We start from the raw sequence: 23,027 nt of genomic DNA, 5'->3' as shown, positions 1-23,027 counted from the left end.
CTGGTAATTAAATTATTAAAAGGATAAACCCTTGCATTTTACGTTGTGCCTTTCAATAGATCTGATGGTACCCTGACCACTAATGAAGCACTGTTTGACATCCAGTCATAATAGTAAAGGAGGAAATGCAGAAGATAATTTGTGCAGGCCCCACTGTAATTAAATCACCCTCACATATTCTATTTGGTTGAGTAGTAACTATTGACCAGGACACCAGGAACACACTCTGACTACATAGGTTTCCCCCGCTATCCGAAAGCTGAAATGGCATAAAGTGAAGAAGCAATTACCATTAAGTTCTATAGGAACATTTTTTGAACGTTCCCAGTCCAGTTTTACACTAAGCGTAACACCCTTACGAGCTCTCTTAGGCTCTTTTGACACCTTAGAACACATCTTGCTAACGGATGCACAAAATAAATCGAGATAAAGCACAGATGCTCACAGACACCGTTCAAAGCTATTCTGGTTTAATGCTGAGACGGTGAGCGTAGGTAACCAGGGAAGGAGCTTGGCCGCACCACTCTTGCTGCTCAGAGCGCACACTGCCTCTATAATGGCTCACTGCAAAACAAACGCTGAACGCTATTTTCGCTTTTCACTTTTTTCCATAAAAGTGAAAATCCTCTTTGGATTTCTTTTGGTTAGTGAAAACAGGTAAAGAGGAAAGACCCCTAAGTCCCAAATGAGAGATGAACATCATCTTTCAAATTCATTGAATGATCTGTAATTTCTTGAATCCCAAATCTTTAAAAACACAAGAATTCCAAAAGAATCACCTTCAAAACATTGAGTATTATTGGGAATTCAATTATTAAGTTATTGTACTGCATTTCTAGCAAAAATACTAATCCACTAAATATTGCTGTTGAGTCAAATGACAGGTATTCTTAAAGTGAATTGGAGTGAGGTGCAAGGGTAATTGAGCAATCTCAAAACAAACATGGGAGAGCATTTACTAAAGATTTGTGTCTGGGGCTATATCCTGCAAACCAACACTGAAAATATTCATCTGCCTCTCACAATGTTATAAGGGATAGAAACACAGCTGAAGTTAAATAATGAGCCACATCACTGCAATCAAACAAGCTTATGTGCAAAGCCCCGTCATCTTGCAGCTGTGGAGGAACAGCGATATATTTCCATGTCATGGTGACACATTTTGGGGGGTAAGATACTGTTTCCATACACCTAGACCCCTCTTCTGGATGGTAAAATTGGCAAGATTGGAGGTGGCATCAAATAAGCCTGAAAAATACATTACAAGGGAATTTGGAGCTGATTTTCATTACCAGTGAGTGCACTTGCAATGGGAACATAAACATTTTCCAAATGTGCTAGTTAATACTATTCAGCTTCAGAAAAGTACAATGAAATGCTGTGGACATTATGAATGGGGGAATCAGAGGTGGAGAGGGGAAGGGGAATTAGAAATTTTGCCTGGCCCGCAGAAAAAAAATTTCAGGGTTGTATGTGAGACCGTGTATGTACTTTAACAAATAAATTTGAACTTTGAACTTTGAATGGCGGAACAGACTCAATGGGCCAAATGACCATGATCTTATGTTTCTCTCATCATCAGCCAAGAAATGCTGGGTTTATCTGAAGAAGGATTGCAACATGAAACATCAGCAATTCCTTTTCCCACCACCAATTCTGTTTCCTCTAGCAGTTAGCGTTTTGCAGAATGATGTTGAATAATGCCTTGCATCTTTTCACGTTAATTTAGTGCATCAAAAGCTTATTGGACTTTTTTTGTTAAAGGATGGCATTTCTGGCGCTGAACACGATCTACTGCAGATCGAGTAGCATCATAAGAAATAGGAGTTGGAATAGGCCACCCAGCCTGTCGAGCCTGTTCTGTCATTCAGCAAGATCAGATGATCAGCTCATCTCCTTCTACTTGTCTTTCCCTTAAATCCCCTACTATGTAAAATTCTGTCCAAACTTGTCTTAAATATATTTACTGAGGTCACCTCCACTGCTTCAATGGGCAGCAAATCCCACAGATTCACCACCCTCTGGGAAAAGAAGTTCCTCCTTATCTCTGTCCTAAATCTACCACCCTGAATCTTGAGGTGACCTCCCCTCATTCAGGTTCCCCCCACCAGTGTAAACAACTTGTCTACCTATATCTTTTTAATGTCTTTCATAATTTTATATGTTTCTATGAGATCCCCTCTCATTCTTCTAAATTCCAGTGAGTACAGTCCCAGATAACTTAATATCTTATCATAGGGCTCATTATCCCTCATCTCTGGAATTAACCTGGTGAACCTTCTCTGCACTGCTTCCAAAGCCAGTACATCCTTCCTCAAGTAAGGAGATGAGAACTGAATGCATCAATCCACATGCTGTCTCACCAAGACCTTGTACAGTTGACCATAACCTCCCTGCTCCTAAACTCAATCCCTCTCACAACGAAGCTCAACATTCCATTTGCCTTCTTGATATCCTGCTGCACCTGCAAACCCAACTTTTGCGGTTCATACGCAAGCAACACCCATCCCCTCCCCCCACCACCTCCTCCGCCCCCCACCCGCCAGCAAGTCCTTCTGCACGGCAGCATGCTGAAATCCTTGCCATTTAAATAATACTCTGATCTTCCATTTTACCTTCCAAAGTGGATAACTTCACATTTACCCACATTCTACTCCATCTGTAAGACCCCTTGCCCACTCACTTAACCTATCTCTATCTCTCTGCAGACTCTCCGTATCCTCTGCACAATTTGCTTTTCCACTCAATTTAGTGACATCAGCAAACTTGGACACCCTACACTCTGTCCCCTCTTCCATGTCGCGTATGTATATTGTGAACTGTTGTGGGCCCAGCACCGACCCCTGCAGCACACCGCTCACCACTGATTGACCACCATGGGGGAATAAAAATGTTCGTCATTGCAGTCCGCGCCCCTCATCAAGACTGGGAGTAGAGAGAGAAACCAGTATGAGGACAGGGACCTATGTGGGATATTTCTGGTGCTTAGATTTTTAAAATGCTTGGATCAACAATATCTTTAAGTCTATGAAATGTAAGTCTCCCTCCTTACATTGTAAATATCTGTTTTACTTTTATGTTCTGAAGTGGCTTAAAATGGAAATTCTATTCTCAATTCTATCAGGCAAAATTGTAATGATTTTAAATGTGAGGTTCCTCAGTCTGAGTACGCGTCAGCTGGCTGCAGTGGGAACACCCAGACATTTAAACCTGGAACAAGAATATAGTACCCACTGGTGGGCAGATGCCAGCAGAACTAACCCCTCACTTTGTCCCTGAATTGGTGACTGAGCTGGCCGGCTACATACACTTCCTCAGCCCATTTCATTTAAATGGGATTTCTGACCTGCATGTGGACAAAAGTGCATTATTTTTTCCTCCTTCTATTATTTTAACTTTTAAGAAACTGAATTTAATATTTTAAAAAATAATTTAAATGTTTTGTAACTGTTTCTTCATATTTTGGATCATAATGACATTTAGAAATTGTGGATAAATGACTCTGAAAGCACAGGCTGTAAAAAGACCACAGATGTTTTTTTGAATATTTTATTTATGATTTTCCAGCCTTGAACTCTTAACAGCTATCAACATTATAAGCATCAATGTTAACCTAGTCAGCATTGACTCAAGATCCACTGCCTGAGGCCTGCTCATTAATTGTGGTCAATTCCGTCCTCTGGTATCCCTGGAAGAGAACATAAGAAGTGGATTAATCTATGGACATTCTGCCCAACATAATTAGGTCTATCGTCCCCAGGAAGAATGTGGAGGAAGGACATCTCTTTCGTGGTCTGATGAGAGAAGAGAAAATCAAATAGATAATAATATCCTCCATTTTTAATTATAATAATAGGAAAACACTTAATTTGCCATAAATTGCTTTGGGATGTAAATGGCACTGGACAAATGCAAATCTTTATTTCTTCTGCAATTTGACAAAAGGAAAGTTTCAATAAAAGATGCAGGGAAAGACATCTTTTACTTCTCCACCACGACCACATTAAAGCACTGATCTTGACCTTGAGATCAGGAACAAAGCCTTTTCTACATCTGTTGCTCATCATTTACTTGCTTATAATATTCTTATTCTTGACTCTGTCTTTCCACAGTCTCACCTGACCATGCCTTTATTAATTCATGCAACAATGTAACCCCTTAAATTCTACATTCCACTTATTTCATAGCATTATAAAACATTGATAAGGCCAAATTTGGAGTATTTTGTGCAATTTTGGTCACCTAACTACAGGAAAGATATCAATAAAGATATCTTTATAAATAAAGAAAGAGTGCAGAGAAGATTTACTAGGATGTGGCCCAGACTTCAGGGAACTGAGGGAAAGGTTAAACAGGTTAGGACTTTATTCCCTGGGAGTGTAGAAGAATGAGGGGAGATTTGATAGAGGTATTTAAACTTATGAAGGGGGATAGACAGAGTAAATGTAGATCGGCTTTTTCCACTGAAGGTAGGTGAGATACAAATCAGAGGACATTGATTAAGAGTGAAAGGGGGTAAGTTCAGGAGGAACATGAGGGGGAACTTCTTCACACAGAGAGGAGTGAGTGTGTGCAGGCTCCATTTTAACATTTAAGAATTTGAACAGGTACGTAGATGGGAGAGGTATGGAAGGCTTTGACAGTGTGCAGGCCTGTGAGACTAGGCAAAAAAAGGGTTGACACAGACTAGAAGGGCTGAAGGGGCTTATTTCTGTGCTTTAGTGTTCTATGGTTCTATGGTTCCTTGCAGAAAGACCATCGAGTCCACCCTGACCATCAATCATTTGTTTTCAGTCCTGCTGCCTTGATCCCATTTTAAAAATTCTCCTACATTTGCATCAAATCTTCTTCACCACCCTCCCCCCTATTCTATCACTCAGCCACACACTCTGTGAAAATTAACCTACCCACGACTCCTTGGGATGTGATAGGAAACCAGAATGCTATGTGGTGACAGAGAGAACATGCAAGCTTCACACAGAGAGCAGCAAGGGTGAGAACTGAACCTGGATGTGCAGGTGCTATGATGCAATACCTCCATTTCTCATTGGCAGCCATCTAGGCCATCCTTCAAATCCTGCATCTATGACCAAGCCTGTAATCACCTGTTGTGATCATTCTTTCTTCGGCTCAGTGAATTTTGTTTTCCTTTGCAGTTGGATCACTGCATGTGTAAAGTTGAGGAAGGAAAGGCTGTGGATAATTTGGACAGAAGCATGTGTGCAAGGGGCTTGGAGGGCTATGAAGTGGGTGCAGGTCAGTGGAACTAGGCAGAAAACTAGTTCAGCACAGACTAAAAGGGCCAAGGGCCTGTTTCTGTGCTGTAATGTCCTATGGTTTTAGAACTAACTTGCCTTCTTGAGAAGCTTTAAAAAACAAAATTAAATATTGAGGCCAGTGAAGAAGGATGACCCAGTGATAATGTGCAAAAACATGGACCAATATTTACCTGGCCCTGTATTTGGTTTTCTCTAACCCGCCCCACCCCCTTCCCTGCCTGTCTCTCCACTTTTATTAATCCACTACTTTATTGAATCTTGGTTCTTACCCAACCCCTTCTGTTTATGTTTCCTATCTCCCATTCCCAACTTAGTCCCAAAGGTATAGCTCCAACCAGAACGTTGACTGTGCATTTCTCTTTCTGGATACTGCCCATTGACCCATTGAGTCCCCCCTGATTCTCTTTGTATGCTCAAGATTCTAACTTGTGTTTCTCAAGTTCATCAATCAACTGATGAAGATGATGATAAGCTTATTGACATACACTTTGTACAACATTTGTGCCAAAATTCTTACTTGCACGCTTACTTACTGTGGCGTCACCAGGGTTGATGTCACCCAGTGCAGTAATGCATGGTGCCACCCTCCTCCCCCCCCACCACCTCCACCCCACTAATGGACCAAGTGTACTGAGCATAGTTATGTGTTCCTAATATGTCTGGGGTGGCGATGGCACTGAGCGGGCAGGGAGAGTGGCAGCGGTGGTGGCATTGAGCAGGTGGGGGTGGCATTGAGTGGGCAGGGGGAGTGGGGCTGGGATCTCTGACTGGACCTTGTGAGAAGTTCAAATAGAAAATGTATTGCCATAACTTGGAAGTCTGATACTGATTTGGGTATAGAAAGATGGCATGCTGAAGTCCAGAGTTGTATACCACTTGAAACATAGAAACATAGAAACATAGAAGATAGGAGCAGGAGTAGGTCATTCGACCCTTCGAGCCTGCTCCGCCATTCAACGAGATCATGGCTGATCTTAAAGTTCAGTACCCCATCCCAGCCTTCTCTCTGTAACCTTTAATACCCTTATACTGAAGAAATATATCTAATTCCCTCTTAAATATATTTAATGAACCTGCCTCTACTGCCCTCTGTGGCAATGAATTCCACAGATTCACCACCCTCTGGGTAAAGAAATTCCTCCTCATCTCAGTCCCAAATGGTTTGCCTATTATCCTCAAACCATGGCCCCGGGTTCTGGATTTTCCCATCATTGGAAACATCCCATCTGCATCCATTCTGTCCTGTCCTGTCAGAATTTTATAGGTCTCTATGAGATCCCCGCTCAATCTTCTAAACTCCATCGAGTACAATCCCAATTTGCGCAATCTTTCCTCATAAGTCATTCCTGCCATTCCAGGTATCAGCCTGGTGAATCGTCTTTGCACTCCCTCCATTGCAAGAACATCCTTCCTTAGATAAGGTGACCAAAACTGCACACAATACTCCAGGTGTGGTCTCACCAAGGCCCTGTACTGCTGCAGTAAGGTATCCTTGTTCCTATACTCAAACCCTCTTGATATGAAGGCCAACATACCATTTGCCTTTTTAACTGCCTGCTGTACCTGCATGCTCGCCTTCAGAGACTGATGTACAAGTACCCCTAGGTCTCTCTGCACTTCCCCATCTCTTAATCTATTGCCATTCAAATAGTAATCTGCCCTCCGGTTTGTATTACCAAAGTGGATAACCTCACATTTATCCACATTGTAGTGCATTTGCCATGCATCTGCCCAGTCCCTCAATTTATCCATATCACATTGGAGCTTCCTGACCCCCCCGCCCCCCTTCCATGCACACAACCCCTCCTAGCTTAGTGTCATCTGCAAATTTGGAGATATTACATCCAATCCCCTCATTCAGATCATTAATGTAAATTGTGAACAGCTGGGGTCCCAGTACAGATCCCTGTGGTACCCCACTGGTCACCGCCTGCCACTCAGAAAACGAGCCATTTATCCCAACTTTCTGTCTTCTACCTGCCAGCCAGTTCTCAATCCACATCAATACTTTGCCCCCAATCCCATGAGCCTTGATTTTGGAAGCCAGTCGTTTATGCGGGACCTTATCGAAGGCCTTTTGGAAGTCCAGGTACACCACATCCACTGGCTCTCCCCCATCTATTTTACCTGTCACCATCTCAAAGAATTCCAATAGATTTGTCAAGCACGATTTACCTTTTGTAAATCCATGTTGACTCCATCCGATCCCTTCTCTGCTAGTCATATGCTCCGCTATTACATCCTTAATAATGGATTCCATCATTTTGCCCACTACTGATGTAAGGCTCACAGGCCGATAATTCCCCACTTTTTCTCTACCCCCCTGATCCTGAGTCTATCGAGTTCTGGAACATAATTCTTAAAGCATCTGCTATCTGAATGGCCACTTCCTTGAGTACCCTAGGATGTAGATTATTAGGCCCTTGGGATTTATCACCCTTCAATCCCATCAATTTCCCCAAGACCATGTCCCTAGAGATACTGATTTCTTTCAGCTCCTCCCTTGCATTAGTCTCTATGTTTCCCAACATCCTTGGGAGGTTATTTGTATCCTCTCTTGTAAAAACAGAACTAAAGTAAGAATTTAATTGGTCTTCCATTTCCTTATTCCCCATTATATATTCCCCTGATTCCGACTGCAAAGGACCTACTCTGGATTTCACCAATCTTTTCCTCTTGACTTATTTATAAAACCTTTTGCAGTTGGTTTTAATGTTTGCCGCAAGCTTACTTTCGTAATTTATTTTTACCCTCTTGATTAATCCCTTTGTCCTCCTTTGCTGCATCTTGAACTGTTCCCAGTCTTCGGATTTGGTACTTTTTTGGTCAATTGATATGCTCTCTCTTTGGACCTAATGCTGTCTCTAATTTCCCTTGTTATCCACGGTTGAGTCACCTTTTTTGGTTTATTTTTATGCCAAACCGGTATAAATGATTTTTGCAATTTCTCCATTAGATCTGTGAATGCTTTCCATTGTCTATCCACAGTCAACTCCCCCATAAACATCACCCAATCAATCTTACCAAACTCCCATCTCATACCATCATAATTCCCTTTATTTAAATTCAGGACCTTAGTCTTGGTTTTAATTTCATCACTCTCCATGTCGAGTGAGAATTCGATCATATTGTGATCGCTCCTACCCAAAGGGCCTCGCACAACAAGATTGCTGATTAGCCCCTTATCATTGCATAATACCCAATCTAAAATGGCCTGCTCCTGAGTTGGTTCCTCGACATATTGGTCTAGATAACCGTCCCGTAAACATTCAAGGAATTCCTCCTCCTCTGTATTTTTACCAATTTGACTAGTCCAATCTATATGCAAATTAAAGTCTCCCATGATGACAGCTGTTCCCTTATTGCACGCTTTTCTAATTTTTCTTTTAATGCCTTCCCTCACCTCTACACTACTATTTAGAGGCCTATATACCACCCCCACTAACGTTTTCCGCCCCTTGCTATTCCTCAGTTCTACCCATATAGATTCTGCATCTTCTGAGTTAATATCCTTCCTGTCAATCGTGTCGGTCCCTTCTCTCACCATCAATACTACCCCACCCCCTTTTCTTTCTTGCCGATCCCTCCTAAATATTGTATACCCCGGGATGTTAAGTTCCCAGGCTTGTCCACCCTGTAGCCATGTTCCTGTAATCCCAATCAAATCATATTTGTTTATCTCAATTTCCACAGCTAATTCATCTACCTTGTTCCGAATGCTTCTTGCATTAAGATATAAAGCCTTCAGATTTGCTTTTTTCACCCTCCTTGCTCTTTCTGATTTTTTACTTTCGCTGCCTAACCTAACTTTTCCTGTTTTATCTTTTCTGTCCTTTGCCCTATCATACAGGTTCCCACCCCCCTGCCAAATTAGTTTAAACCGCACCCGACGGCTATACCAAACCTAGCTGCCAATATATTGACCCCTTTTGGGTTTAGGTGTAACCCATCCTTCTTGTAGAGGTCATGCCTTCCCCAAAAGAGATCCCAATGATCGAAGAAGCCAAAACCCTGTCCTTTACACCAACCCCTCAGCCACACATTCATTTTTCTTAACCTTCCATTTTTGTCCTCAGTTGCACTTGGCACAGGTAGCAAACCAGAGATCACCATCCTGGCTGTCCTATTTCTTAGTGTCTGTCCTAGCTCTCTGTAATCCTTTTTCAGTACTTCCTCCTTTTTATCTATGTCATTGGTACCCACATGTACCAAGACATCAGGCTGTTCGCCTTCCCCTTTTAGAATACCCTGGACCCGATTTGAGATATCCCGCACCCTTGCACCAGGGAGGCAGCACACCATGCGGGCATACCTATCTGGCTCACAGAATCTCCTGTCTGTATTTCTGACAATGGAGTCCCCAATGACCACTGCATTCCTCTTTACCTTTTGGTCCACCATGCCAGGCTCAGTGCCAGAAAATTACTTTTAATTTAAGAGACAAATATATATTTTGGAAGATATGGTGCCCTTATTTACAAAATATAAGTATTAATATTTAAATGAAGCTCTGACAAACCTTTCTCCTTAAGGTTTCAGTATATTATAAGAGACTTTAAAATAATAGGCACCCCTGTTGAGGGTCTCTTGTCCCGTTCTTATGGGGGGGGGGTGGTTTTTAAAAAAATTATTTTTCTTTTATATCCCATGTATTTGTATTGTTTTTAATTATGTGTTTTATTGTGTGGTTTTAAACTAATAAATAAAATATTTAAAAAAGTTTAAAAAATATATTAGTATAGAGTTTTAGCCTTGTAGGTATATTGATATATGTAAGCTGGGCTTACGAAAAATGCTTTTGTTATAACTAACTACTGGGATATTTTTATTTTAAAAAATGATAAATTTCAGCTGAAACACTGCACAAAAAGTTTATAGACAGTCATTTTGATGTGACCCCCTTTGATGGTGTCAGCCCCATAGTGACACCATCAATTCTTTGAGTTGAAGTGAGGCATTGGCGAGCAGAAGGATGAGAATCAGGGAAAAGCATATACACTAATGGAAGAAACATTAACAACAGCACGTTAGTGCTGGAGGCTTGTTTATCAGCCACTTCTGGTGTCACTGTGAATTTGAGCTGCAAATGAACAAAGCAGATTCGAGAGGAGGCATGGAATAATTATAAAGTAGGCATGCAAAGACAGGAGGAGTGGCATAATTAAACAAGGATAGCATAACAGTAGATAAAAGGAACAGTGATGGCAGAAGCAATTTGGATAGAAATGAGTATCGATAGGGTCAGCGGAGCAATAATTGGAAGCTGTTGACAGCAGACAGGTGGATAATTAATTGCTTAGGCAAGTGGAAAAGGTTGTGAAGAATTGTAATATGATAATTGCTTGAGGGGGGTGGGAAGTATAATTTCCAAATCCCAGAGGTGGAGTGGACAGATGGAAGACATTTGACAGGGAAAGAAAAGATGTGCACAATTTCAAAGAGCAACCCATGACAACTCCTGCAAATATCTACATGAAAAGGTTGTGATTTAGATTAAGCTTTTGGAGCTCAGCAGACCCAGTTAATAACCTGGAGGGAGGTGCCTTTTTAGTTCATTCTAGTCAATTAACTGGATTGACAAGAGGAAATAATTTGTTAAATACTGAATTAGACATTTAAATCTATAGAAGTACAAAATACAATTGACTACAAAATACAATTGAAGATTCTGAGTTGAACTGCGTGGCAGAAATTGACAATAAAATAAATAGTTTATAATTAGTTCTGTTCTTGTTGGAGCGGTACTTTGAATATCTCATTAGCAGAATTCTTCACATCTTTACAATCCCATCTCCAACAGCACGGAATGAAGAAATGTTCACACGTTGTCAAAAACTATGTTCATATGCAGATTGCCCAGCATTCAAACACTTCACAAGTGGCCTCTTTTAAACTATTTAATTTCTCTTTATTACAGGTGGAAATGTAACGTTAATTTTGTGTATCTGAACAACAGAGTGGCATGACTATTAATATATTTCTTTAAAATACTGGAGCAACTAAAACACCCTTAGATGAGGAATCTTAGAAATCTCTATATTAACGACAACTTAATAATAAGTTCCACAAGTTGCTGGTCTGAATTTGTTTTCATGTGAGCAGAGAGGGTTGGGAGACTGGAAGGTTAAACGCACTGAATGTGATGGCGTGCCAGAAAAGCACTTCCAATTTATCATCTTCCATTATTAACCTTTCTGTCAGGCAATGTGGGAACAATCTTACGAGAAAGGCGTGTGGTCGATTTCACCGGAGTGAATCTTGCTGGTGCAGAAGGATGAGTCAAAGGGAAAGGTGGAGAAAATAATAGAGAAATTAAAATGGATAAAGGGGGATGAGAAAAGCTGGCTCTACTGATGAAACTAAAGTAAGTGGGGAGCTAACAATGTTATCAGTTAACGTGATGGGAAATAAATACAAAAGGGGTTTTCAAACTGCTCCCCTGAACTCACATACCACCTTAAGCAATCCCTATGACATAATGGTCTGTGTTTAGTAAGGCATTCCTTAAGGTGGTAGGGGAGTGGGAAGGGAAGGTTGAGAATCAATGCTCTAGATCCAATTGTTAATGAAATTTTTTGCTTGAGAAAAATGGTAATTGGCCCATTTCCTTTGGAGTTATGAAACCGTGCACATAATGAGTTAATTACGAATGATTAAAACAGTGGTTTGCAACCTTTTTCTTTCCACTCACATACTACCTTAAGCCATCCCTTAATAATCACAGAGCACCTTTGGCATTGGGATGGAATGCAAGTGTAGGAGGGCAGTTTGGAAACCAGCTCTCTAAATGGATCGGCTGGCATTCAATCATTTGAACTAAAGAGTCCCAGAATCTCATCGAAGCACCAAGTTTGGGACTTAAGAGTCACATAGCATGGAACAAGTCTTTCAAACCATCTTGTGCATGCTGGACAAATTAGCATTCTGGGCTAGTCCCACTTGCCTTCATTTCAAGGTTCAAGGTTCCTTTAATTATCACGTAATAATAAATTAAAAATGTAACATTCATGGAAAAAGGTCATCAATTTAAAACCGGGATGCATAAAAATTTCTTTAGTCATAGGGTCATGAGTCTGTGGAACAGGCAGCCATGGAGGCGGGGTCATTGGGTATATTTAAGGCAGAGATTGACAAGTATTTGATCAGTCAGGGCATCAAGGGTTACGGGGAGAAAGCCGGGGAACGGGGCTGGGTGGGTGGAGGATCAGCTCATGATTAGAAAGGTGGAGTAGACTCGATGGGCCAACTTTACTCCTATATCTTGTGACCTGCCATAAGGCAGACAAAGAATCACCAACAGTATTGCCTGGTGCCCCTTACGGTACGAGAGAAAAAGAAGTAAAAGGAGAGTCCCTTAAGAGACATTGAGTGTCCGTGGATTTGCCTCCAGGCCTCCTACAGTGTCTGCAGCTGCACATAAAGGTGATTCTTCGGCAACCTGAGCTCCACATCTTATACCATCAAGAAGCCTTCAGCACCCAAGGCCCTTCGGCAGCTCTTCTTGCCCTCAGTACTCTCTCGAATTCCAGTTCCTATACCTAGCTCCCATGACCCAGTCTCCAGCAGGCCATATGGACACCCCAGCCGCAAGTCACCAACAGCCCGCAGCTTGAGTGGGTCTTTCAGCCGCTGATACCCTCGCAAGACCACCGCCCTGGTCACTGTCCCATACGGTCATCTGTCTCCTCTGCTTCTCCTTCTCAACTGGGTGGGCTGGGCGTCATCACTATTTCTGGTGCCCTGAGTCAGTCCCCTGCTCCCCGTAGTCTGCAACCTCTATTGACTGCTGCCAAGCACAGACGCTGCCATCTTGGGTGCAGACCTTACTATTGCAGGATTTTACTTACACCATCTGCTTCTTTCACAGGCCATTTAAGGCATGTATGGAACAGCCAGCATTAGGACTGGGCAGTTGAATCCTTTGGAGCAGCACTATATTTCCACGTCCCACTCCCCTGGGTCTATACCAGCAGCAGCATTGCCATTACAGCGTTGCTGGCAGCGCCCCCATTTTTTGGTCATGAATGGTGAAAGGTTCTCTCCGAAATTCAGTCTGGAAGGGGTGACTTGTCTTCTTTGGACTTCGAACAGTTGTGTTTTGAATTGTGGGGATAGATTTGCTTCTTGAAAGCTGCAATGGTCATACGGTTGATTTCAATGTGATTCTGAAGAAAATAAGTAATTTCATATTTATCAGAATAAGTCTTGCGTTCATGCACTGATAACCTAAGGGGAAAAATCGAAAGAACATTGGGCATTCAAGTAGACTGAGAAGCAAATAGCTTTTAGGGAATCCTTAAGTCTTTTGTAAGAACATAGAAGTTGTGAGAGACAAAGTAGAGCTGGGGGGGGGGTGGGGGGTGGTGGGAGGGTGGTGGGGGAGGGAGGTCAGGTTCAGGTGCTGATTATAGGTAACGAGGATCTGTGGAAGATTTCAGTGCTGGAACATTAATTACAGTAAAACCTCTGGTATCCGGCGCCTATGGGGATTGGTAGAAGCCGAATGTGTATATTCTGATTGCTTGAGACTTGTTTTACAATTCCTAACTATTTTAATATGAAATTTCACATTCAAAGTACAGAGTACCTATGGATAGATGTTAAAATTCTCAAAGATACACTACACTTAAAATCACCAATGCCTGAAGAGGGCGCACAAAATCAGTGAACCAGTGCGGACTTGAAAGGCCAACATCCGTAAATGGTTATATGGTTATATGGTTATATGTACCTACATTAAGAATAAACAGTTTAAAAGACAAAAGTACAACACTTGCTCTGATCAAATATCACTTGCTTGAATATATAAACCTTAAAACATTTTACTTTCTTTTCAGTCACATTATTTGAAAACATTTAACCGTCACTGCATCTGCAGGTTCCTCCACTTCATGGAGCTGCCTGACCGATGAACAATAACATTATAGATAATTAACCCACCTTCTTCAACAAGTTTACAGGTGAAGCCTCTGTCCAGAGTGACTCTTACTAAGCAGGGATAAGGAGACACATTAATAAGAGAGTCACCCCAACGGCGAGCGGCATCAACAACTCTTCATCCTGGGTGATACCATTGCTATTTCACACAACTTTATTCAAATAGCTGCTGTGAGCAAAGCACGACCAAGGCACTCTGCTAGCTGAATATTTGCTCCCATCTTCACCAAAGATTTAAATGTTACCACAGAGAACATTTACTTTTACAATTTTAAATATACAGTTTTTTTACCTATTATTTTATTCTTATTTATTTAATATTTTTAAAATTTATTTTCTGTATTTTTTTTGCTGGTTGTTTGAGCCTGCTGCTTGCTTGAATTCTAGATAACAGGGGTTTTACTGTATTATTAAATATTAATCCATAAAGTGTGCTTGAAGAGATAGTAAACCCTTAAACCCCAATCGAGGGAAGGTAGTGATGAGCCTACTAGTGTTGCAACTGAACTACGTCATATAATAAAAGATGAAAATGTAGCAAAGTATTCTATACTGAGCTACTATACACTGTACACGTTGTCAAGTTAATGTATATGCAGGGAAGTCGATGTGAACACTGTAGAGTCTAGTGCAAGACTGACACCTCCAGGCTTGCATGCTGGGTTTATATATATCACAGGAAGTGATGTCATCAGCTCAGATAAAAACCTGTGTTGGATGCAGATCAATTTCCCGTGTTTTCTACAGCTCATCTGCCATTTTGGGAGCCGGTTCTATTGCTGGTAAGTGGGTCACCACACGACCCCCACCCCCAGAACCGCAATCCTGTTGCGGACCCCCAAAGCCTGTATATTTTTTTTGTTTGGGTGGCCTTCCTCTCCACTGAAGTGCTTGAACCACAACTGGTCCGTCCAGATCCAGATGGGCAGGTTTGAGGCAGTCACTTGCAAAAGCTTCCTCTTTACCTCCAATGTCCAAAATGTACATTGAATCATTGCATCTTAGTAACTCAAAGGGACCCTCATACAGGCACTGGAATGGTGCTCAATGTGCTCTTTTCTGTACGAAAATGTACTTACAGTCCTGCAAGTTCTGGGGTATATAGAACCTGGCCTGACCATGTTGAGATGGGCGCTCAAGAACTGACATTCTCATGAAGCTTGCTTAGGACCCCTGCAGGCATCTCCTCCAGTCCTTGTGGGTCTGATACAAATTCTCCTGGAACCATCAGGGGCGTGAGGTAGATGAACTCTGCTGATGAAGCACCTACATTGTCCTTAGGTGCTATTCATATGGCCAAGAGTATCCATGGCAATTCGTCAACCCAGTTAGGTTCGTTGGATTGTGGGTGGTGCAACTTGGTTCCAAGCAGGGTGGTCATTGTTGACCACAGGCTTGACGGGAATTTGGCACCCCTGTCAGACATGATGTGTGCTGGCAGACCAAAATTTGCTATCCAGGTGAAAATAAGTGCCCTGGTGCAGGTGTTGGTAGTCATGTCTGCCAGTTGAATGTCTATGTGTATGTGGTCAAACCTCCGATACATCAGCTCAAAAGGTTGTAGTGGGGCTTTTGTGTTGCTGGACTTTGGGTGTCCAGCAACGAGTGCAAGTCTTCACCCAATTGCTGACCTGTTTTCGAAGGCCATGCCACACAAATCTGTTGGCTACCATCCGGATAGTCATTCTGATCAATGGATGTGCCAATCCATGTACCATGTCAAATACCTGCCACCTCCAGGCCACCAGAACAACTGAGTGAGGATGACCTGTAGATACATCACACAGGAGTTTGATCTCCCCCGGGCCTACCAGAATTTCTTCCAGCTGCAGGTTTGAGTCTCCTGTTCCGTAACGCGGTATTTCTCCATCTGCCTGTTGCGCTTTCTCAAGCACAGCATAGTCCACCCCTTGGGCTAAGGTTTACTTGGATTGTATAGCCACCACATCTGTCACTACATTGGCCTTTCCTGAGATATGTTCGATGGCTGTCACGAACTCAGAAATGTATGATAAATGTCTCTGTTGACGAGTCGACCATGGATCTGATACCTTAGTGAAGAGGCTTGTGGTCTGTAAAAAGCTGTGAAATGCTTGCCTTCAAGAAAGTATCTGAACTGTCTGATAGCTAGGTACAGTGCCAACAATTCTCAATCAAAAGCACGGTATCTGAGTTCTGGTGGTCGTAGGCGCTTGCTAAAGAAAGCCAGTGGTTTCCAATGCCCATTGATGCATTGTTCAAGCACCCTCCTTCTGCCATACTGGAATCATCCACTGTCAGGATATCCATTCTTAGGTGGACCAGCAAGGCTGCATTAGCCAGTGCTTCCTTGGTGTTCTCGAATGCAGCCGACGATTCTTCATCCCTAGTGACATCCTTTGCCTTGCCTGACATCAGGACGAAGAGCATGATGCGAGCCACTGATGGTAGAAACCGGCGATAAAAGTTCACCATTCCAATGAACTCCTGGAGGCCTATAACTGTGCTGGGCCTAATGATTGCTCAGATCACCTCGTCCTTTGCCGGTAGTGGCTTTGCTCAGTGTTTGTCCATTCTATGGCCCAGAAAGTCAATGGTCGCTCATCCAAATTGACACTTGGGTGGGTTAGTGGTTGTTATGTTGGCTAAGGTAACCATAAGTCTGATATCGGAAGCCACACAGAACTGTTCAACATCCCTTAGGCACTGCCCAGCCTCTCCAGCCTGCCAATTAGGTGTGTGCCTGCCCTTCATTCGGAGCACACACTGCAATTGATGGCCCCGTACATCACAGCCCTTGCTCAGCAAAGCTGAATATTTAAACCTGAGCACACCATCGTTCAATCTCATTGTCACGTGGTCAGGTCCTGCAGTCCTTCCAAGTCATTGTCATCACGGTGGACACCATCTGGAGGGGAACACAGGTAAGGGACTAGCAACCCTTAGGCCAACTAGGGTATTACTGGCAACCCAGTAGATTCCAGCATTGTAGCCACAGTCCTCTGTTTACTTAAGGTTAGAGGCTGTTTCTTCCCTGTAGGTAGTCAATTAGGGCACTTCATCAGGAGTCAGAACCCCCTGCCCAGGGGTCGTTACTCCCAGGCTAGGTAAGGGATTGAACACACTCCTTTGTCACTTAGCCGTTTTCCTTCGGTCCGGATTCCAAGGTTGGGTGCAAGCCAGTAACTCAGTGTGTGTGTGTGTGTGTGTGTGTGTGTGTGTGTGTGTGTGTGTGTGTGTGTGTGTGTGTGTGTGTGTGTGTGTGTGTGTGTGTGTGTGTGTGTGTGTGTGTGTGTGTGTGTGTGTGTGTGTGTGTGTGTGTGTGTGTGAGAAGCTGCTTGGATTGAAGCTGTTTAGCTTAACCTGTGTGTAGGTCTTGTAGCAGATTAACTGTGTTTACTCTGGGACCGCCCCAGTGCCCTGTTTACTGTGTACTACTTTAATTTTCTCTTTGGCTTGGCTTCGCGGACGAAGATTTATGGAGGGGGTAAAAAGTCCACGTCAGCTGCAGGCTCGTTTGTGGCTGACCAGTCCGATGCGGGACAGGCAGACACGATTGCAGCGGTTGCAAGGGAAAATTGGTTGGTTGGGGTTGGGTGTTGGGTTTTTCCTCCTTTGCCTTTTGTCAGTGAGGTGGGCTCTGCGGTCTTCTTCAAAGGAGGCTGCTGCCCGCCAAACTGTGAGGCGCCAAGATGCACGGTTTGAGGCGTTATCAGCCCACTGGCGGTGGTCAATGTGGCAGGCACCAAGAGATTTCTTTAGGCAGTCCTTAAGCGCATGTATTGGTGCACCACACTGTGTCCGGACTCACTTGCCTGCTGTACCTAAAAATGAACCTTTTCCACACAATGCAATTGGCATCCCAAACTCATTCGAACAAGTGAAAAGCTTGTGCAGGTGGGACAGATGTTCCTGACGACTGCGGTGAGTGATAAGTAAGTCATCTAGGTATCTGAAGGTTAAGATGCGATGGCGTCCCAGCCTTTCCACTAAATGCTGGAAAGTCTGCACAGTATTCTTGAGCCCAAAAGGCATCCTTCTGAACTCAAAGAGGCTGTAATAATAGCCAGTTTTAGAATGTCATCCAGGTGGACCAGGATCTGATGATACCCTCTGACCAAGTCCACTTTGGAAAAGATCCGGGCTCCATGCAGGTTGGACATGAAGCCCTATAAATACAGTACTGGATAACAATCCAGTGCGGTAACCTCATTCAACCTGCAGTAATCATCACAGGGTCTCCATCTGCCTGCAGCCTTAGGTACCATGTGGAGTGGGGAGGCCGAGGAGCTATCGGACCATTGTACAACACCCATGACCTCCATCCTTTCAAACTCCTCTTTGGCCAGACTGAGTTTACGTGGAGGGAGCCTGCAAGCTCTGGCATGTAGTGATGGTCCTTCAGTTGGTATGTGGTGCTGCAGCCCATGTTTCAGCATCGCTGAGGTGAATTGCGGCGTAATTATTGCGGAGAATTCCACCAACAACCTGGCGAATTCATTCTCCTAAAGTGTAACCCTCTAAATGCACAGATGGCAACTTGGCCTCACCTAGGGTGAAGGCCTGGAAAGTGTTGGTATGAACAAGCCTTTGTCCCTCTAGATCAACCATCAGGCCATGTGCTCTGAGAAAATCAGCTCCCAGTAGGGGTTGTGCGACTGCAGCCAATGTGAACATCCACAGGAACTTAGTATCACTCAACTGAAGTGGGATCCTATGTGTGCCAAATGGCTGGCTAGTACTGCAGTCTGCGGGTTTCAATGCTACCTGGGTTTTCTGTTACATGTGTCACACCCCAAAGGGGAAAGCATGTTGATCTCAGCCGCTGTATCCACCAAGATATGCTGACCAGAATGTCTATCCCAGACATATAAAAGGTTGAGTCGATGGCCAGCTGCCACAGCCATTAGCAACATCTGGCCCTGTCGTTTTCCCTGTAATGCACAGGGAGGTCAGCAGTGGTGAGCATCTGCACCCTATCATTGATGGTAGAAACACCAGTAGGTGCTGATTTCGTCCCATTGTCCGCTGGCCAACAGACAGTCTGACAACGGATTTGTTCAACCCTGCTGCCGGTCTAATACTGGAGTTGCATGGTCCGGCTACTGCGAGCGGGATAGGTTGACCTGTCCTATGGATGTCACGCTTTCTTGTTTAGCCTGCCATAGAATGTCAGCACAGGCCGCGACTCTCCGTGGGCATTGAAATCCTCATTGGTCAGCAGCATGCGGATATCTTCTGCCAACTGCTCCAAGAAAGTCTGATCGAACGTGAGGCAGGACCTATGCCCTTCCGTGAGCCAGCATTTCATTCATGAGCACAGAAGGGGTCCTGTCTCCCAAGCCATCCAAGTGAAATAAACAGGCCGCTCCCTCATGTCGTGAGAGGCCAAAGGTATGGATGAGCAGACTCTTGAGCACCTTATACTTGCCCTCCTCCAGAGAATGCTGCAGAAAATCGGGAACTCGGCATGCCGTCTCTTGATCCAGGATACTTACTACATAGAAGTACCACATGGAATCAGATGTTATCTTCCCCTACTGGAATTGGGCTTCTGTTTGGTTAAACCATACACATGGTTGTGAAGCCCAAAACATTGGCAGTTTCAGGGCAACAGCATGAATCAAAGAAAAATTTTCCATGTTGGGTTCCAAATCAGGGTCACCAATGTAGCAAAGTATTCTATACTGAGCTACTACAGACATCACTGTACATATTGTCAAGTTAATGTGTATGTAGGACAGCCAATGTACACACTGTGGAGTCTAGTGCAAGACTGACACCTCCAGGCTTGCATTGCTGGGCTTGTATACATCACTGCTTCTGTCATTTGGACAGGAAGTGACATTATGAACTAAGATTTTAAAAAAACTATGCTGGATGCAGGTCAATTTCCTGCATTTTCCACAGCATGCCACCATTTTGGGAGTTGGTTCGCCTACTGGTAAGTGGGTCGCCACAAAAATACATTTCCCAAGAGTCTCAATTGAGAGGGTTTCTGAAAGCATCCACAAAAGTTCATATATTTCTAAAAGTCTGACTGTGTAAATATATCCATGCCATTGCCATCTCTGTATGTGCAGTTAACTAAAATCAACTAATACAATATCATAAATGATACTGGGGTTTTACTAGTACAGTATATCATTCTTCCTCACGGAAGAAGATGCTGCCAGAATCTCAGTCAAAGGGAAAAGTGGAGAAAATAACAGAAATAAAAATGATTAAAGGGGGGTGAGAAAAGCTGGCTCTACCAATTAAAATAAGTCGGGAGCTAACAATGTTATCAGTTAACGTGATGGGAAAGAAATACAAAAGGTAGGTGTAATGATATGGTATTGTATGTACTGACCAGTACAGGCACGGGCTGGCCCGCCCTCCTGATAACATCCTCTCCTGGACTCCTCCCCTGTGACCCAGGCCATAAAGGTTGAGCCACCTCTTCCTTCCCTTCATTTCCCTAGCTCGGACCTGGGCCAGCAGTTTTGTGTGTAATAAAGCCTATCGTTCCCCTCAGTCTTTGTTTCTGTAATTATTGGGGCAACTGGTAGTGCCCACAGTAGGCAGATATTGTGCTTTTATTATAGAGGGGAATGTTGTATGCATTGTTGATTTTTCAGTTCAGAAAGTTTACTAGACCAATACTTGGGAGTGGGTGGGTTCCCTTACAGGGTTATTGTGGGGATATGTAATTACACCACTAGGTGTAGTTTTTCCCAGAGAGTAGTGAATGTTTGGAATTCTCTAACCAGGGAAGTGGTTGAGACTGCTTCATTAAACATAATTAAAATTCGGTTAGATAAATTTTTACATGATAGAGGAATTAGGGGATATGGGGAGAAGGCAGGTAGGTGGAGTTAGGTCATAAATTAGATCAGCCATGATCTTATTGAATGGTGGAGCAGGCTCGATGGGCCATTTTTGGCCTACTCCTGTTCCTACTTCCTATGTTCCTATCTCACTAGGGGTCATCCCGGTGACCTTGTAATATAAAGCAGTCCAGGGCCTCAGTCTAGCCTTCCAGGTTTGTCTTGCAGAGAGACAAGACCTCTTAGTGTACATATTAGTTTATTAAAGCTCTTACACTCGCACTGCTGGTGTGGTTATTGTCAGTACAGTTATGTTGCACAAGTTAGATTTGGGTGGCATGGTTAGTGTAATGCTGTTACACCACCAGCTTGAATCCTGCGCTGTCAGCAAAGAGTTTGTCTCCTTGTGTCTGCATGGGTTTTCCCTGGGGGCTCCAGATTCATCCCACCATTCAAAAAAATGTAGCGGGGGTGTAGATCAATTGGGTGTAATTGGGTGGCACGGGCTTGTGGGCCAAAAGGGCCTGTTACCTTGCTGCATTTCTAAAAATTAAAAGAAATATATATCAATATCAAAACAAGATGAGCAAGAGGAGATTTTGGTTTAAACATAAGATGCCAAGGGATCTTGACAGATTAAATGTGTAGAGGATGATTCCTATTGTCAGTCGAAGAATCTGGGTTGCAAAATGTCACCCATTTGAGATGATTTTATTTTTATTAAGATTTCCAAAGAATGAGTCGAGGAACAGTGTTTCAATAGTTCTAAGGCATGGGGTTCATTGATACCTGATTATATAAGCTGTTGAAGGGTTGGTACCAGCAGACAGGAATGAGGCTTCAGTCAGATCTCCATTGTCTTAGGTGGTGAAGTTGATTTGAGGAGTCAAGTACGTTCATATGCATTCTCCTTTATGGCTGGCTGTCTATTTATGTTACTGGGTCTTGATTTCAACACCGAGGATGACAGGCAATTTTGTCAGCCAGTAGAAAATCCATTTTAAAATGGAGCTGCCGTGTAGCCTGGCTGCTAACCCTATTTTATCATGACTACAGTTAGTAGCAGCTGAAGACATTGGAACTCGAGCCCATGATTCCCCAGTTTCATTATAGTGGTGGGAAATTGTGCTTGGTAATGGAAAATTGCAGACCATAAGTCTGACTTTTAGCCAGCTTGTCTCAATTCTTCAGGTTTAAGTGGGTGTTATGAGCCTGTATGGAAGGAAGAGAACACTTTGTAGTAAAGAACTTGGAGCTCTCCTCAAGTGGGTTCTTTGCTTTGGAGATGTTCAATTATGATGGTGTGTTACCATGGTGATTCAGCTAACCAGAAATAAATCTATTTTACATTCTAGTGAAACAGATTCTTCCCTGACTCATTCACTGCTGTTAATCTATTTATGACTAATTTTGTACCTTTTAGGAGAAGGTCATTAGAAGCAACGTTGTTGTTACAAAACAAAATATGAGTTTTTTTAAACATCTTTTCACCTTATGAGTTCCTATAATTTTGTTGCTGCGGATATTCGGATTATGAATCACATGATTAAAAGAGTTAACTTAAAGCAGGTAATAAGTCCAGGAGATAGGAGTTAATACTACGAGATTTTGAGAGCTTGGGCTTGCGATTCAGAGGGCACAAGCAGCAGGATCTCAGTTCTGAGCACAGCACGTCTTCTTTCTCATGTTTAATCCTCACAATTGAGGATCCTATGACAAGATAACACCATTATAAAATTCAACTCATGGAACCACGCTGCCTTTTCCATACCAGCTATGAATAAGCTAATTCTGAAGTTGTAAAATCCAAGAATGCTTTGATATATATCAACCTCAAGAGCGCCCGGAACATCGTTATCAAGCTCATCACGTTTGAAACAAAGAGACAAGCATAACATAAACCCTTTTCCCAGAATGCACTTATTGTCCTCTCAGTTGAAGACAAAATACTGGAGGGTGAGTGGAGGAAAGCTTAGGGGAGATGTCTGAGGTTATGTTTTATTACACAGAGAGTGATGGGTGC

At 43.0% G+C, this 23,027-nt stretch overlaps 1 long non-coding RNA gene across 1 annotated transcript; it reads right to left on the bottom strand.

The window, feature by feature from the left end:
* Nucleotides 1–3,533: 3,533 nt before the first annotated feature.
* LOC138745537 (uncharacterized) lies at nucleotides 3,534–22,282 on the bottom strand. Its single transcript, XR_011346327.1, has 2 exons — nucleotides 21,794–22,282; nucleotides 3,534–3,688 (listed from the first exon to the last, which is right to left on the bottom strand). It is a non-coding gene; the product is annotated as an uncharacterized lncRNA (long non-coding RNA).
* Nucleotides 22,283–23,027: the final 745 nt, after the last annotated feature.

This window comes from Narcine bancroftii, chromosome 11, assembly GCF_036971445.1.
Source record: "Narcine bancroftii isolate sNarBan1 chromosome 11, sNarBan1.hap1, whole genome shotgun sequence".
Classification (NCBI taxonomy): domain Eukaryota; kingdom Metazoa; phylum Chordata; class Chondrichthyes; order Torpediniformes; family Narcinidae; genus Narcine; species Narcine bancroftii.
The sequence above is the reverse complement of the archived record's forward strand: the minus strand, read 5'-3'. Positions and strand labels throughout refer to the sequence as shown.